Source organism: Saccostrea echinata, unplaced genomic scaffold, assembly GCF_033153115.1.
Source record: "Saccostrea echinata isolate AGI-Se365-2 ecotype Australia unplaced genomic scaffold, CSIRO_AGI_Sech_v1 ptg000001l, whole genome shotgun sequence".
NCBI lineage: Eukaryota > Metazoa > Mollusca > Bivalvia > Ostreida > Ostreidae > Saccostrea > Saccostrea echinata.
The window spans coordinates 39,228,662-39,240,920 of record NW_026889750.1 but is presented as its reverse complement, the minus strand read 5'-3'; the positions used below and the strand labels follow the sequence as shown (position 1 = coordinate 39,240,920).

General features: G+C 31.5%; 1 pseudogene; it reads right to left on the bottom strand.

Annotated features, from left to right (window-relative positions):
• Positions 1–7,323: 7,323 nt before the first annotated feature.
• On the bottom strand, positions 7,324–10,044 carry LOC133197423 (uncharacterized; annotated as a pseudogene).
• Between the last annotated feature and the right edge of the window lie 2,215 nt (positions 10,045–12,259).

Below are 12,259 nucleotides of genomic sequence, written 5' to 3'. Positions count from 1 at the left end.
ATGGAAATTAAAGTTTGTCCTAGCGGATGGTATGGCGAGAATTGCACACAGCAGTGTACACAAAACACATTTGGAGAATTATGTCGTGGAAAATGTAACTGCACCTCTGATGAAAAGTGTCACCCGGTTAAAGGATGTACGTTATATTTTTTTTCATTTTATCAAATTATTCGTACCTGTATTGGAAATTTTGCTCTCATAGATATTGTCAACGTGGCATAATTCATATCATTCACATAACTTCAAGTTATAATGATTGATCTCATCAAAGTTGCAATGGTTACTTTATCTAACTAAAGCATTATATGTTGATTTCACGCGTGAATAGTTCAGTTCAAGTCGACATTGACATACTCACATGTACATTGTCTTGTGATACAGGTAACTATCAAGACGACGAGATAATCATATGACGAAAAGTTATATGATTTGCAGAAATGTTCCCATTGTATGATTATGAAAGTATTGTCTTTGATTCAGGTATTTCAAAGGGAGTGTGTTTAGAGAATAATGGGTAGGGATCTTCTCTTCATATTTGTTTCTCTATAGTGAATTATATACAAATCAATATATTTGTTGAAACATCATATCACTATATTTGAGTACTGTTCATATTCTTTAATTCATTTCACGTCATTTCAGAAAGTTCAAATGCTGTAACAATTACGTTCAACGTGTCAGAAATAAATGTTCAGGTTCGTTTTGCCTCTTCTGGACTTAATATGTAACACTTATAATATAACAACTTACGATACTGTAATTTAAAGTTACTTTTTTCGTCCAGCGAGAAAGAAAAATGAGGGTGGCAGGAAAATTAGAGTTCCCGTGTAAAGCAGTTTTGAAATAGCATAGATTTATTTTTCTTAGCATAGTTTATTTATATATGTTTGCTAATTAGGATTTGAAAAAAATATATGAAAAAGTGCTGCACAACGAGTAATATATCCACTGAGTCAAATCTTTGATTAAGAAAAATGATAAAAAGATACGTTTCTGTACAAAATTAATAAATCATTTGTTCCATGTATAAAATATTTGTCTCCAAACATTTACAGCTTGTTTACCAGGAACGTTTGGCTTTAATTGCTCGAAGAAGTGTCCTGATGGAAAATATGGCCATCTCTGTTTACAGGAATGTAACTGCAATCCAGGTGTCACTTGTGACAAACGATTTGGTTGTGTTGACCAAAGTAGGTCTTACTGCAATGTAAATATTCTAAAAATGAACATCCTGATGATAAACATCACTATAGAATAAAATTATAAAAAAGCAAAACCATTTGTACAAGATTAAGATATATTGTTTCAAAATGTATAGAGCTGAATATGATTAACTTTATAATTTGCTTTTTTTTATTATTATTTCAAAGTGTATAAATGAAGTCTTGTTAAAATATATACTTCAACAAAATAGGGAATACATGTACAAACAAATTCTGTCTCTGAGCTATATTCAGCAGCTGATTAGAGAACAAACTCAGTTGTGTGCGTGTGTCTGTTTGTGTGTATATAATTGTTCTATTCGGTATAGCATACAAACTCAGAATAATGAAATGAGGAGCGAAAAAGGGTTGTATTATGACCAGTGGCATAATAAAGTATCATTGATGTTATTATTACGTAACAGAATTTGATGATTAGTTTCAAAATAATAACGACAGGATTAGTGGCCCTGGTCTTTGCATCTGTTTAATTTGGAATTCGGAATTAAATGAAAGAAAAAATACAGTGTTGTTATTTCAACAAACTTTGAGCAAAGATAATGGAATTCATATTTATGTATTACCTTAATTATTTATTTATTTTTTTTTTTTTTTGCATTTTTCTTTTGTTTCATTTCAGATTCTTCCCATAAAAATATATTGTTTCTCGTAGGTCTCTCAACCAGTCTTATAGTCATTACTCTGGTGTTTTTAATTATGATGCTAAAGATAAGGTATTATACATCAATCAATTATATTTGTTATTCATGCCTTATATATATATATATATATATATATATATATATATATATATATATATATATATATATATATATATATATATATATATATATATATATATATGGAATTATTTTTTATTTCAAATTTTATCTATTTCTTTTACACAGGGGTGTAAAATTCTACACGAAATGCGGTGGTAAGATTTTCAATTCATTAGTAAATTATTGAAATCGTATATCTTCATGTATCATTGCATATTTTTAAATATTACAGAAGAATTTTTTTCTCGCACAGAATTATCTCCGACAGATCATAGGCCAGATGAGTTATTACCTGTTTCACACATTCCTTGCAAGGGAGACAAAGTTAAAGGTAGAAAACAGACGTGCCAGGCAGAAACTCTGACTACACCGATACGTAGTTCAATGAACAATTTGGAAAAAATCTCTGTAAATGAAGGTAGTAATGGAGAGATGGAGGCATGTTTTTACAATACCCTCGCACTTCGAGTTAATGGTTACGATGAACTTGCAACTTTGACACGGCATTCAATCGTTGATCGCCATTCTGATGCCTCTTCAACTTGTTCTCGAACCAAGTACTTGAGTGACTTTCTTAATAGCGGTGAAGTGACCTCTGATGATGAGAGTTTTAGAAGAGCTTCTTCCTTCTATCTTCAAAATTATGATTACAAAGATAATACAATGCAGACTTTTCACCATAATGAACCAGAGAACAGAGAAAATAAAGACAGTATCTCCAATTACTCCGATGTCTACAATTATGACGAAGCAGAACAATTCGACAAGGGAATGACTGGAGAACTTAATTCAAAAAATCTGCTCATGAAAGAGTTGTCTTGTCAGCTTATGAATATCAATAAAAACTAGTGTTTCTTTTAATGCTTTGTTTGCTGACAATATGAACTGATGCAAAGTTTGTTTATAAATTCATCCTTTTTTTTTTGCAATAAACTTTGATTTCATTGATATTTGAAAATTCATTATTGGACTGATTATGAAAGGGTTGCAATATTTTCAAAGATTAAGAGAGGAAGTTGGAAATAAATTTTAACATGCATAAAATGTTTTCTTTTTGAAAAGTGCAACTGAAAATGAAACAAGCAATTCAAAGACTTGTGGTCCCCCGCTTCGGTGTCTTAGATGAGTAGTATATTCCACTATCACCTGCATATGTGGTTTACTTCTCACAATTTATTCAATATTCAAGAGCATGTCCTGATGACGATTAATTTTTAAACCGAGGCAGGCTACTGACAGATAAGTTGATGTGACAGAGATTTCAACGACCTTGTTTAAAGTCAGCATTTCGCAAATTCCATGGACCTTGTTAACAAATATGACCTATCATTGGGTTGTATTACGACTGACGTGTTTCACGCCAATTATTAGGCCTTTGTTTTTACACTAAATTTGACTACAGAATGTTTCGTCTACCTGTACATTTGGCTCACGGTTGGTGTGACAGATCAACAGGGGATACCTACTGCTCCTCGATTGGTTCCTAATCCCACCTCTGCAATTTCCGAGGGTCCGTGTTTTATACCCTGTTCAGAGATTGTATTGTTTGTTGATTTTTCGAGATTGATCACGGATAGCTATCTTCACCCTTTTCGTCTCAAAAAGACGTAGATACGAAAGTATAAATGATTTGAAATGTGCAGAAACAAAACTTAGAAAAAATGCATGTGCTTAGAAAAATAAGAAAATGCAATCTGTTTAATTTGTGTGTATTGAGGAAGCTTTGCATTATTTTAAAGTTGTTTCAAGTATTTGCATTTTACACCGGAAAAACTACTGTCAAGTTCATTTTTCTTAAAGTGCTTAGAATACAATTTCACCTTTGCCCTTGATTTTTAAGATAACACAAAAGTAATTATTTTGAAGGGAAACAAGGAAATACTGATTTTTCTTTGGAGAAATAAGATTATTGCGATTTTTTCCAAAACGATTTAGTTCTTCATAGATAAAATGTAATTGCAAACCTGAGTTCTCATGGATATGATCATTTTCATATGAACCATATCTACACGAAATTACGAACAAATTATAATATTAGATGTATAAATTGACTGAGACAGTGCTATCGATTAAACTATGATAATTTCATGATCTATCAATTTTTAGCAAAAATTTTGATTTTTTTTTTTTTTTTTGGTCAATTCATATAGTAATAATTTTTATTTAGATATTCTATATGTAAGATTTAGTCTGCTAAATGAATTCAATTGAGCTTTGCAAAGTAGGAAAAGTGTAGGGATTTCCATGAACCAGAAATCGTACACAAACTCAAACACACTCTTTAAAGGTATTTCCGATATTAATTTGTGAATTTTTGGCTCTATGATGGTTGTTACTTAATGGAGTTATTACACATACTCCATTTTGATATTTTAATCATGAAATGTTTAAGTATATTAAGTTGAAAGCTTGTCGGAATATGATGGGAGATCTTCAGATCGAGTGCGAAATTCAACGACATGTGTTGTGATCAGGAGGAATACGTCGGCAACTTGTATCAAAATCCAATAAATATAATGTCAATGAGGTATACAATCATGGGATTATGAATTAAACAAAAGTCTGTTGAATGTTTCATTGACACCTGTCATGTGAATTAAACATTTTCACAGTTTTGTCTACTACAGTAATATCTAAAAAATTAATTCCTCATTTTTTCATTGATATGCATATGTCCGCGTTTGCTTGGGATAGAATTAAAATGTCATTTTTGGCCAAAATAATGGGTACAATAACATAAGAGGTTTCAAGATACATCAAAATGCTTTGGGGGAGGGGGGATGGGGTGCTGACCTTTGAATTTTATTTTTTTTTATACTATATATACAACAAAAGGAGACTCTTAAAACAGGTATGAGCACCCCTGCCGTCTCTTGCACTATCCAGAATATTAAGAAAAGAATACAGTGACCACATTAATTAATTTAGTGCTCCATAGCGTGGATTACATTTAAATATGTCTTACTTCATATATAGAGAGAGAATTAAGCCAAAACAGACTTCGAAAGACATGTAAATAAATATAGTTCTATTTTTATCTTTCAAATCTTTCTAAAATTCAAATAAAGAAAATACATGAACACTTATTAAGAAAACCATTTGTATGATAGAATCAATTGAAGTATTAATTTATCTTGGTGAATACTGAGATTTAATTAATTACTTTATGGTAGGTGAACTTAATTCTAAGAATTTCAGTTTGTGAATGGTAGACATGATTTATGTTTTAGTTCAAAATTAAGTCAAATCATGTGTGTTATGATAATGTATGTAGGTATGCATGTGTATGTACGACTGTGTATATGTATGTGGGTATGTAACTATGTATTTTATACTAGAATGTAAAATACCTATAATCACTTTAAAAAAGGTTGAATTTAGTAGATACATAATTATATGTTAAGTATTTTTTATATATGTTATTAGTTTTGCTATCACCTAAATGATTCTGAATGAGTGTCTTGAATACTTGGGTACAGGTGTGTCAGTAAGATTGACTATGCAGAGGCATCGTCCCCTGGTGCCCTCTGTATTCAAGCCACACTATATACATGTATTAGCATACTGCTATTATTGTCAATTTCTTTATCTTCCTTCGGTTTTCTTCCTACTCAATATTTTTGATCCAGTTTCAGACTATTGTGATTATGTTGCAAATCTTGCATTTTCATGAGTATCCTACTCGTGGTATTGTACATCTTTCATTTGTACCCTCATGATAGATATGATTTATATTCTTTCATATTACAATATACTTTAATATTATTTATATGTAATCATTCTGAAATAATTGTATATGCCCCCTGAGGGACCTTGATTGGTGAATAAACATATTCTATTCTATACGTTTTTACAAAATTAATGCAATGGGAAATAAATATAGAGTGTTTCTTGATAATCTGAAAATGCATAAATCGGACTTGAGGATGTAATTCTATTTTTGAATTGAAATAATCAATATTTCCGATCCAGATATTTCAAGTTGTTACTAGAAAACAATGTGGACATATGTAAAAATCCATCTTTATCTATTGTGGAATTTCACTGTAGAGGTCGCGATATCACTGATTGAAGACTGCACAGTGCAGGGGTTAGTAAATGAAATGAAATTTTAATATCATTTGATCGGTTGAGTTTTGTAATGTCCACCAAATTAGTATTAAGTTTTAGTTAATTATCAGTAAAACAAAATATTTGATGTATTACACGATGGATGTGACCATTTGACAGGGAGCGCTTACTCCTCTATGGCACCTGATCCCACCTCTGATGTTTTAGAGATCTGTGTTTGTTCTGTTTACAATTTGTATTATTAAGTTGGATTTTTGAGAATGATTCAATTTGAAATCTTTGCATTTCGATATTCCTAACGATTGTATCTGTTAAAACTAAACCTGGAGTGATGGCAGAGAAATCTTTACAACTGTGCCATTCTGATTACTAGTATGCTGCAAGGTGTTTATTTTATACCTGAAATCTTTTCAGTTTCCTTTTATCTTTAAGGACATATATGTACAAGGCTGTGCTCAAGTCCATGCACCGGAAAGTAATCAAAATACTTTTCCGCAATAATTTATTCTCATTGATAGTCCTTACAAATCATGTTTACAACGCTTGCAAAAAACTATAATTTTTAAAGTAAACCAAAAAATAATAATAATAATAAAAATAAACATGAATCAAAGGATTTAATTTGATAATGAGTAACAAGCACTTGTTAGTACAACAATCATTATGGTGACAATTAGATTAGTATACTGTCCATCTTAATTATATATGAATGTCAACATGAGTAGTAAAAAATACAGTTTGATTACACATCATATGCATCATAATGCCTTTATAGAATACATAAAAGTCAAATTAAAGGAAGATAATTTTTGCAGAAGAAACATTTGATTTTTAGTTATTTTGCTTCGTTTCAAGTTAATCTTTATAAAATCATTTTGGAAAAAAATGCATGTTTATAACTTTTATTCACATTGGTTTTCAAGATTATGTATATGTTATAAACTTTACTTAGAATTTTAAATTAGAGGTCCGAGACGGTGCTGTAAGAATTATCGCCTGAAGGATGAACACTGTATAGATACTTACAGTCAATATTTCATACTTACTGACACAGATAAATACTTACTGACACCGTTAAATACTTACTGACTCTGTTAAATACTTACAGACACTGTTAAATACTTCAAAGTATACGAATATTTGATGCATTATCTTATTAAGAAATGTTTTCAACATTTTCAGTTCGCTTGTAAATGTTTCGAAATAACATGTATACATGACTCTTACGTGATATAAAAGACAATTCAACCGGTTTAGAGTTTTCAATGTCAGAATTTATACATCCTTTCGCCCATCACACGTTTCAGAGACTGTGCAGTTGCAATTCTCCTCGCAAAATATTCCATACTTATTTGGAGGGTAGGTCTCTGCGCAACCATCACCGAAGGTCCCGGCCCAGCATTCTGAAATAAAAGTTGTTATCTATGATTTCAGACAAAATGAATGCTGTACAAGCTCTGAAAGAAAATTTCACAGGCAATTTATATACATACGACCTTTCTCATTTATATATATACATACGACCTTTCTCAGACCCGATAACATTATAGTTAAGAATATAGATGTTTATTATATACGAGGGGTGATCAAAAAGTTCGCGAACTAATTGAATAACTTCCATAAAAGAAATGAAATTAGGTTTTAGTGCTCATTTTTTTTTAAAGTAGTCCTCTCTGATTTAAGGTCAGACGACACGTTCCTCAATAATATATAATTTTTCCCATGAATTTGTCAATGAAGTAATGCTACTTTAACTAGTTTCCTCACAAAAAATTGAGGTACCTTACCAGGCATTTGTGCAAGATACCAGAGGGTGGTGTTTCCTATATAATCCTGTTGACAATCTTTTGAATTGCCATTATCACAATTTTTGGTGTACTTTATTTTTTAAAACATCTTGAAAACAATTTAGAAATCACATATGAATGACAATTATGAATATTTTTTTTTATATATTATGAAGAAATAAAATAGATATTTGAGGAACGTGTCGTCAGACCTTAAATGCACATCTGCCACCGTTCTGCCCATGCGCGAATCACGTGATACAGGCGGTCACGTGACATGCTCCGAAGCGTTCCGTTCACAGGATGTAAAAGATTTTCCCGAGTCGTATATTTCTTACCATGCAAGTTATTTTTTATAACAAGAACAGTCAACTTGTCAAAAATGGCCAAATCTCGGCCATAGGATGGGTGGATAAGGATATCCTTTCCCGGAATGAGCATTGTGACCATCACAACCCGAGTCTTCTGTCTTGGGAGCGTCGTTTATCCAATGTGAATATAAGGCATGGCGCCTTCTTTTTATCGTATCTGATATGATTAAGGTCTAAATTAAACGACATTTTAGGGATTTAATAACTGTATTATTGTTATGATATTCAACTATTTTTCTAACTGTAACTTGGCGGTCTTTCATGTCAAATTGCTCAACTGAGGAAACATCTCCTCCCCAGCTTGCTTTCACTGGGCAAGAGAACAAGCATCATTTTTAACCATCTCCCTTCTTTCACTAAAACAATCAATCCAGTTAATAATTGAACTCCTGGCAAGTCTTTTGTCTTCATAAACTTTGTACAAAGTATTATATGCTACTGCAAAGGAATTTTCAAGATACACATTAAACTTTACAGCCATTCATTGCTCGAGTACGACTGAGTCAATAATTTTTTGTCACAAGATGAAGTAACCTACCTAATGACGTCATTTTCACATTGTAACGTCACAGACATGGAGCAAAACATGACATAAAACTGCTATATATAGAACACATGTATGACTATATGTGTGCAAAATTTCATTCTGGAAATATTCGAATTATTGCCATGCATTTTTAACGAAAATCGGAAGAGATTGTCCATAAAAAGTAATATTTGAATAATATGTCAGCTTCATGTTAAAGTAACACGTATTAAGGCGAACCTCACGAACTTGCTGCAGCTCAAAACAATTCATTCCATCCGCCAATCCATATACTTTTTCTTCTCCAATAAGGGACACCACTATTTCCTCAATTTGTGTAAGAGGATCCGCCTCATTCTGTCCCCCTCCAGTAACACTACGGTCCTTTATCATAGTAAAGGTTTTTGTTATTAAATAAATTAAATATATGTACAACATTTAAATAAAATGTGCTCAAATGGTAGACGTTTTTCATTTGATTTGCAGTATTTTTACAAATTATAAGGATTTTCAACTTTCTCATGGAATAGGCCATTTTAAAATTTATCAAACTGGCATCTTTAAGTAGCTTAACAAATCGCAGAAATGTTAGAGAATAACGCTTTTCCGCATTAACCAAAGCCATTATAGAACTACTCAGTTTTTCCGTTAAATGACCATATTACTATATATTGAAATTTTAAAAAATTAATATATCTTTAAATAAAATTAATACGTTTAAATTAATGTTGAAATGTATAGGCCTATATACATGACTATACATGTGTACGATTTTGACCTGTTCCTCTCACTTATGAGAGAGAGAGAGAGAGAGAGAGAGAGAGAGAGAGAGAGAGATATTTCACTATTATTATATTCAACAATGGAAATATGTCATGCTACCAATCTCATTAAAATTAGCAGATCTGCGCTGTGCGTATGCAGTTTAGATGGCATGGATCCTACAAGTCCAATAAATTATACTTGGATTGACTACGGTACCTTTTTGACTTCAACTGCCCGTTTCTTAGTCACTCTCTTTACGTCGTCCCATTTTTTCTTTATTTCATCAAGTGTTCTTGGCACTAGTGAAGCCGCGTTCACCGAGTTCTGAACCTCAATCCAAGCCATTTTCTTTTTCTTGTTGGAAATCATTTCGCTAAATCTTGAAAATAACACGTCGGATTTTTCATGCACTTTGTTGACAAGAACATCAACTTCTCTGTCCAAAAACCTTGGTTTTCTTTTTCTTTCTTTTTCCATTTCCTAACGTAAACTCTGTAACTCGAAACACGTCAAATCATGGAAAAAATGACGTAAATGCATGTTGCATGGCAACTTTACGTCATAGAAGAAAAGGAAAGGATGATTAAACAAATAACTTTGATTTTATTATTATTTTTCTTTTTCTTTTTTTTTTTTTATAAATTACACATAATGTTATATTTAGAAAAACAACAGTGACAAAACAATCGATTTTTTGACCAATGAAAATTGCAGATACACTGAATTTGTCTTTACGGACCCGTTAATACCGCACCCGTAAAGTGAACGTTAACGGAGATGTTTGTGAATATCACGTTAATTTTTTACGGTCACACCCGTTAGGGTCTCCGTAAAGTTAACGGACCCGTTATCTAACGGATGCTTTGTGAATAAGGTCCCTGGTCTGAATTGTGGTTTTGAAAATATAGAGATAGTTCGCGAACTTTTTGATCACCCCTCGTAGTCTATTTATAGTCTCTATATATACATGTATCATGTTTTATACTAAATCAAATATAGTTCTATTTGAATTCAATTTAGGAGTACATACATGTATTTTATAACAAGATCAATTGGAGTGAAGATCAATTACACCTTGAAATCACACATAGGTGGTACCCAGACTTCAAGAATAGGACAAAATAAAATTTTGAGGAAGTTGTAATCACTTAATTTAATTTGTGTAAGGGAAAGATGCATCCATCTTTTTAAATGAGAATTAAAACAAATTTGTGCAGAAAATGCACAATTTGAGAAAGTTTTGATGAAATATACAATGTTTAAAAACTTTCTCAGTTGTGATTTTGTTTCAGCAACGGTTAAAAAAAATAACCTTACCTATACTATGGAAATTCCATATACGACAGCCAACTGCTTTCTGTCAACTGCTCACTGCTTACTGCCAACTGCCATATATATGTTTTAATTATTTTTCATATTTATGCAGATATTTATGTGAATTTTCAAAGAGCATTACTTATTTGGGGATACAAAGAGATATAAGTCTTTAATTTGGTAAAACTTACGTTTTTTTTTATTACCGAGGGAGGGGGGTGGGGGTGGTATTTAAAGACTAAAAACAGGAAAATAGTCATTCTATTACCAATTTCAAATGATAGGAATAACAAATTAGAAATATACTTTATCAATCTGATATGGGCATTATCCTGTTATTTACTTCGCGAAGCAAATAAGTTTGACGTCGTTTACGTTAACGTCAAATTCATCTGTGTACTTGTTTACGACGATGCTATATTATTTTTATAAGGAATGTCACAGATTTATTACATCGATATCATTACTTACCCATGATCGACTATTACATTATTTTATTGACAAAATACCATGTCTGTGCATGATTGAAATATTAAATCCTAGTTTTAATTTTTTACGTTACTTTTATTTTTCACATTCTCCCGGGCCAAATGCATCATTTCAACCCAATCCATGAAAGTTGTTAAACCGTGACTACATTGAATACTTCTAACGAACGAACAGGTAATAATGGTTACTATGTTTACTTTAAATTGAATGAATAATTGTAAAGGCGCAGATCAAGGTCAATTTTTTGGCCTTATGAGATTGTGTGTTTTTATTTATAAACATTCCGCATAACTTTCCTTTATACCGTAGACAGGTAGAAAGCATATGCAGAAACGGAATAAAGTAAAACCGCCTCTCATTCCGTATAATTTCTGAAAGGAAATGGGATAATAAATGTACTGAATGTGCGAATTAAAAGAACGTATACAGTATGTATAAATGGAATAAATTAAATGGGATGTAATTTACTAGTATATGTATATATTGATAACGCGAATTAAAACAATGTACAGTATGTATAAACGGAATAAATGAAATGGTATATGTAAAACACACAGTACTAGTACACCAACTTTTGACACTGTTTTTTTTTACGCGCGTCGGTTTTTACTCCTGTTATTTGCTTCGCTTTCTTCAATAATACTTTTCACATTATCAGTAGTTTTTATCTTTAATCCTGCATTCAGAAAACTACTGCTTCATTCCGTAAATTTCTCAACAAAGGATAATACATGCATGTATGTATACAAATACGGAATAAAGCTGCATTCATAAAACACCACCGCTTAATTTATTCCGTATTTTTTTTTTAAGAAAGGACTATACACACTGATGTGCGTGTATATATACAAATACGGAATAAAGTTGCATCCATAAAACTCCATTGCTTTATTCCGTAAGATTTTTAAGAAAGGATAATACATGGAATGTATGTCAAAAAAACAACCAGTTG